Below are 6,593 nucleotides of genomic sequence, written 5' to 3' on the forward strand. Positions count from 1 at the left end.
ATTTTTTGTTTGTTTTAGGAGAGGTTTTTGCTATAGGGTGCATGTGCTCGCCAGAAAGACAGAGACAAACAGAGACACAGAAAGTGAGAAATCACCCCCCCAGGGGGTGCACAAATATCTTTTTTACATACTAATTTCATATCTTTTTTAATATATAACCATTCATGGAATTGCTAAGTCACATGGTAGTTCTATTTTTAATTTTCTAAAAAACCTCAGAAAACTATTTTCCATTGTGCTGAACCAAATTTATATATATATATATATATATATTTTTTGTGAGTTTTAAGCCACTGAGTCTGAGATGCGAACCGCGGTCAACTACGTGGGAGCCCAGCGACATAGCCATTACGCTAACTGCTGGTCCCACCAATTTATATTTTTAACAACAATGTTTAATGGTTCCTTTTCCCATCTAACACTATATTTTCTGTAAGAATAGCTATCTTAAGAGGGGTGAGGTGATATTTCACTGTTGTTTCAATTTGTATTTTCCTAATGACTGGTGATATTGAGTGTTTATTCATATGTCAATTAGACATTTGTATGCTTTCTTCTGAAAAATATCTACCTAGGTCCTTTGTACTTTTCTCTTTTAGTTATTTGTTTTCTGAATATTAAATATTTTCTAATTTTGAATATTAATTTCTTGTGTAATATATGATTTACCAATATGTAAACCATTCTATAATACCTCAAACCTGTTTTTGTTTATTATGTTGGGCAGAATCATTTTAGTTTTATATAACTTGATTTGCTTATTATGGGTTTTCTTGTCTTTGATTTTGAGATCACATCAAGAAGTACTGCGGGGGAGCAGCAGATGGCATAATGGTTATGTCGTTGAACTCTCACTTAGTCGACCGTGTTTCAAGTCCCAGAACCAGTGGCTTAAAACTCATGCCAGGATAAAAGGATTTTGTCATGAGGAAGAAGTTGGGTATTCAGATCCTATGAAACTTGCAGCCCCAAGATATTCTCAATATCGGCACCTGACAGACAAAATTGGATTCGTGCAGGTGGCTCCCCCCCCCCCCCCCCCCCGGCTGAGTTGGCACGTTCCCAAGGTAGATGAAATCCAAGATAGGGCACGTTCCTAAGGTAGATTAAATCCAAGATAGCTAACTCTCTCTTGGCATATTTGGGCCTTATTTATTTATTCATTCATTCATTTTTGGAGACCTCATAGCCAGCTTTCCAAAATAGAGGAGTCATCTTGTCCTTTTTATGCAATTTTCTTTTGTTTTCCCAGTCAACATAGGTTGTTCACATACTGGAGGAATAGCCAGCCATGTTGGTCAGCCTGGAAGACTTTTAAATCAGAGTCTAATGTGGTGCCAAAGATGGTCAGGTAATTTTTGAATCCCTGTTGGAGTCCATCCCAGGTCCACTGGCTTTTGTCCCCATTTTCAGGGTTCTCCCATTGTAAGGTGAAGATTGTTGACTCTGCGAGTCCAGGCGGATGCAAAAGGTGTCCTTAAGGTCCAGACAAGTAAAGACAACAGCGTCTGTGGGAATAAGACTCAGGAGAGTGTAAGGATGTGGGACCACTGAGTGCAGTTATAGTGTCCTGATTTACTACCCACAAGCCTTGAACTGACCTGGTAGTCATCAATTTCTGGTTTCTGGACAGGCAAAAGATATGTATTCCAAGGGGCCTGATGTGGTAAAGAATTTCATACTCAGAAGCCCTTCTAAGTGCTTTTGGATCCTCATGTCTTGTGAGCAATGAAGTACTGTTCAAACAGACAGATCTGGCCTCAGGCCTTAGTTCTACTAAGACTAGGGGAATGTTCAAAGCCAATCTGGGAGGATGATTTTTAGTTTATACCCTGGACAGCTTGAAAAGAAGCTCAGGTTCTTGTTGTGGCATCTCCATAAGACTAGAAAAGCACCATTCCTCCTCTCTAGGGATCGTGAGAGTCAGGATTTTTACTTCTGGTTTTCCTATAGGTAGAGCTGTGTGGCCATAGGAGTTGAAAATTATTTGAGCCTGCAGCTTTCCCAATAAGTCTTGACCCATCAATGCCACCGGATAGTCAGGAAGATATAAAAACTCATGAATGACCTCACAGCTACCAAGATTGCATCACTGAGGCAGTAGGAAGGGCCAACTTGCTCAGCGGTCCATGGCCCTCATAATAATGATGTGTCTCTGGGACCAGCAGTTAGTGAAATGGGTATGTCGCTGGACTCCCACGTAGTTGACCATGGTTCGAGTCCCGGACCCGGTGGCTTAAACTCATGCTGGGCACATTTGTGTGCGTGTCCAAGATCCCAAGAGGAGAAAGGAGGAGAAGGGATTGCAGTGTGGTCATCTCCCTTGGGGGGTGATTTCTTGCTTCCTGTCTCTATGTCTCTGTTTTTCTGGCAAGTACACGCTCCCTAGCAAAAACCTCTCCAAAAAAAGGAAAAAAATAATAACAATGGTCTGTCTCTGTCAGAGGGGGTCCACAGGTCAGGTCACCATAGAATGTTTCACCCCAGTGTTGACCATGAAGTCAGCAGGTTGGCCCTTCTGCAATCACTAGGACTACAGGCTCCTGGAGGCTTAACAAAATGGAGCTCAGTCTGTTCTAATCTTCCACAAAGTCTCCTATAGAAATCAATTCAACAAAATTGTCCTTTGGAGTCTCATGAGGCAAGGATGCTGGCTGGTATCAGCATGTATGTCCGAGCCTCATCCTTTTGGAGGGGGAGCTGTCTGAAAATTTTGTGTGGCTGATGGAGCATTTGTTCTTCCAATGGCCCCCCTGGCAGCAATGGGCAGTTTACTCATGATCCAGTTTAATTCCTGAGCAGGACATCCCTCTGCCTTGATTCTTCCTTCATGTGTAAAATCATTTTATAATATTACCTTTATGATTTGCTTTTAGATTTTGTTTATTAACTCAAACTTTTTTTGGGGGGGGGAGAGATTTTCACTATAGGGCGCGTGCACTCGCCAGACAGACAGAGACATAGAGACAGAAAGCGAGAAATCACCCCCCAGGGGGGATGGTCACACTGCAATCCCTTCTCCTCCATTCTCCTCTCGGGATCTTGGGCACGCACGCACACGCGCCCGGCGTGAGTTTTAAGCCACTGGGTCCGGGACATGAACCACGGTCGACTATGTGGGAGTCCAGCGACAGAGCCATTATGCTAACTGCTGGTTCCCATTAACTCAAACTTTTAATAACATGCTTCATACTTAAGTTTTGTCCCTTTCTTTACATTAGCCATTTTGGAATAATTTAGCCATCTTATTTTAGAACAATAGAGAACTCTTTTCATATTCAAATCTTCTCTTTCTATTCCTCCTTTTTCAGGAATACATATTTATAGTTGTAATCTTATATACAAAACAATATATTTAACCACAATCTTAACCATTAGAAACTTAATTTTAGCATATCCTAGCACCTTATAAGCATATATTTTATAAATAATAACAGAAAAAACTGTTTAACAAACTTCTTAATAGAGAACAAAACAATCCTATTAATAGATTCAATATCTTTCATTTTTGTAAAATTTAAAAGACTGACAACAGGAATAATGAAAGCATGAGATTTTGTTAAAATATTTCTTTGCTTTTGATTAAGTCCAGTTCTGCTTAATGGTTGGCTTACCAGTCCAGAAAAACTGTTTTTCCATAGAAACTAAAAATGTTATTTATTATCATTTTACCCAGTGTAATGATTAGATACTTATAACAGTACATGCTCTTTCCATCCTTTTATAAATTTATTTAAAGACATAACAGTTTAAGATTCTAATCATTTGAAAAAAGCCTTTTAGAAAGGCATCAAATGAAGCAACTAGCCACATACAAAAACCCCTGAGAACATTAAGGATTTAAAAGGGTAAACTCTGTCAGCACCAAAACTAAATACAAAATACATTGCAGATTACAGCAGCCAGATATGACTTTTAACGTTACAAGATTTACTTTTCACAGTTTTTAGTCACTTGTCTTGTAATTGAACCATAAGAGAACCCAAAATCAAAGTTTAAAAAAATCAGTCTTATCTAACAACACTTAAAACTTTTCTTCAACCATTATGCCCTGATTATCTGTAAGAACAAGATATTAGAGAAGGCTAGTCATTAATCTATTTTTTTTCTGTTAGTCAGATATTCATCCTTAATATATACCACATAACCTATAATTACCACCTGTTTTATTAAACCAACTATATTGAGACAAACATGATGTTGCCTGATGAATAAGCCCTGGGCAAACTATATGTTGGACACTGTGAAGATCTTCATTTATTAAACTACTTTTTCCCTTATTTGAAGTCACCTTAATTAAATCACATGAACTTAAAAAGCATTTAATATGTATGAGTGCTCTTTATATAAGTTAAATTGGATACAATTCCTTAAGGCCTTCTGTTGTGTTCCTCTCTGTAAGGGAGGTTTCTGTTTTACCCCCTTTGAATCCTATCATCAGCAGGGCTCTTCTGGTGCTTTCAGTCTGGAGTATAAGGAGTTAAGTTGGACTCTCCAGAGTCTTTCTGGTCTGGAAGTTCTCAGATGACTTAGGGAGGGGGTAGCCTCAGGGGTGTGGCTGAGGCTCCATCCTCTGATGGCTGTACTGGTGGTAGTGACTGACTGGGTGGGGAAGACCCTTCGGTGGGCCAGCCCATCCTGAATGAGGGCCAATTTATTTCATAGATTGCTCAAGAGTCTTCTAGGAATGATTGTTCAGGGGGTGGATGGGCAGGAGTTTGTAACACTGATGGCTCCTGTCCCAGATGGCAGGGGTTGATGGCGTGGGCCATGGTGTCTGCAATGTTCATCATCAGGGAAAAGATGTGTGGCTGCACTGGCCTTCCCAGGAATTGGGCACCTCCTGCTTCTCCCTTTCTCACTGCACAAGAGTAAAAATGAGAGTGATGTTCTGCTCAGAAACCTGAACATGTGCATGTGAAGCAGCTGGAGAGGCGGTGCTGATACCTTGAAGACTCCTCCATACACAAACTTGCTGCCCTGTAGGTGGAAGTCACTGCTGTGTTATGTGGGGTGGCATGGGCAGATAGGAGGGGGTACCATGACTGCTGCCTGGGGTGCAAAGATCTCTGGGTGAACCTGCAGATGAAGCCCAGGTGGCACATGCCCACTTCCATAAGCTGTGAGGGAAGCAATGACCACTGGGCTCTCCTTCATCAAGTAAGAGACCAATAGCCGTCTAGGACTGCCATGACCCATCTGCCCCGCTGGTGGGGTATCACATTTCTCCCCTTGCAATGCATTGCCATGGCCACTGCCCTGAGCCCTGAGAGGGCCCCCAGGGGAGGTTGGAGGTCTAAAGGGAGTAGGGGTGAGGAAGGGTCACCAGGCCACCGCTAACCTCACAATATTCTCTGAGCCTCTTTTCTATGTTTCTGGAAAATTTACCATCCTAGGGAGAGAATAAAGATTGCTTCTTGGTCTATTACTAGAGGTAAGCTCAAGGTAAGGTCTACACAACCAAATGTGTTTTACTGTCTCCATTTTCAAAGGCAGAAAGCTAAAGCCCACAAGGAAAGGGAATGAAATAAATATTTTAAAGGTGGGAATGTCAGGAACAGATTCCCCTACTCAATCCCATGTCGATTATCCTATATTTAAATAATCTCCCAATATCGTACTAATACGTGTTTAAGAGAGAGATCTGGGATCCAGGTGTCATGAAGGGAGTCCAGGAATTCAAAACTAGAAGATAAGGGTTCCAGGTGGTAATGTGGCTTGGGGCAACAGGGCTCCTGCTCAGACAGCTGGCCAGTAGCAACAAGCAGCAAGAGCATGAGTGCGATCCTGGGAGGTGGTAGCTGAGTGGGCTAGGAGGAGAGCAGGTCCCCCAGGATACTGAGAGTGCAGAGGTTGGGGCAGGGACTGAGACCTCCCCCCACAGGAATGTGTCCTGGGTCTACCCAGCCCTAGTGTGGCAGCAGCTTCAGGTAGGTGAGCTCATGAAACAATCTGAAGAGAAAATATCCTTTTAAGGAAACTGGCCCACAAAAAAAATGGCCTTCTTGGACAATCCAACTATCATTCTAGCTCATATTCAACAGTCCCATGTGACCAGTCATGACATGGGAATGTGTGAGATGGCTCTCATTGATCGTCATGTTGACCTAGAGAAGATTCATCCTCCTTCAATGCCCAAAGACAGTGGCTCAGAAATTCAGGGAGGAAATGGTGAGACTGAAGGCTATGTATATACCCAGTCAGTCAATATTACCTCAGACTGGGACTTTGGTATGACAAGATGCTCAAACACAGCTCAAAGATTAGAACGACTCTGAAAAGAGGGACAAAACCAGATAAAATGCAAAAAATATTCAATGAAAAGAAAGAAATTCTAAGCAATCAGTCCAGGAGTTAAAGTCACAGTTTGAAAAAAAAGATCCCTTATAGAGAAGCCTCCAAGTTCTGGAAAGCAGTTGATATTATCTGTGCACCTACAGCAGTGCCCCCTGCAGCTGAATAACCCCTTTAATGAATATCCTAAATTTGATGGCAAGCATCATGTGGTTACAACAGCAACCATGAAGATCAATGTCTACCTCCTGCTGCACTTGAGCCAGAACAGACTGCTGCCAAGCCAGCACCAAGGTGCC

The 6,593-nt window shown here is 41.9% G+C and overlaps 1 pseudogene; it reads left to right on the forward strand.

Moving 5' to 3' along the window:
- The first annotated feature begins 5,868 nt into the window (after positions 1 to 5,868).
- LOC102489262 (target of rapamycin complex 2 subunit MAPKAP1-like) overlaps positions 5,869 to 6,593 on the forward strand; it is a 3,445-nt pseudogene continuing 2,720 nt past the window's right edge.

The sequence above is a fragment of the Tupaia chinensis genome, unplaced genomic scaffold (genome assembly GCF_000334495.1).
Source record: "Tupaia chinensis unplaced genomic scaffold, TupChi_1.0 Scaffold148257_1, whole genome shotgun sequence".
Taxonomy (NCBI): Eukaryota; Metazoa; Chordata; class Mammalia; order Scandentia; family Tupaiidae; genus Tupaia; species Tupaia belangeri.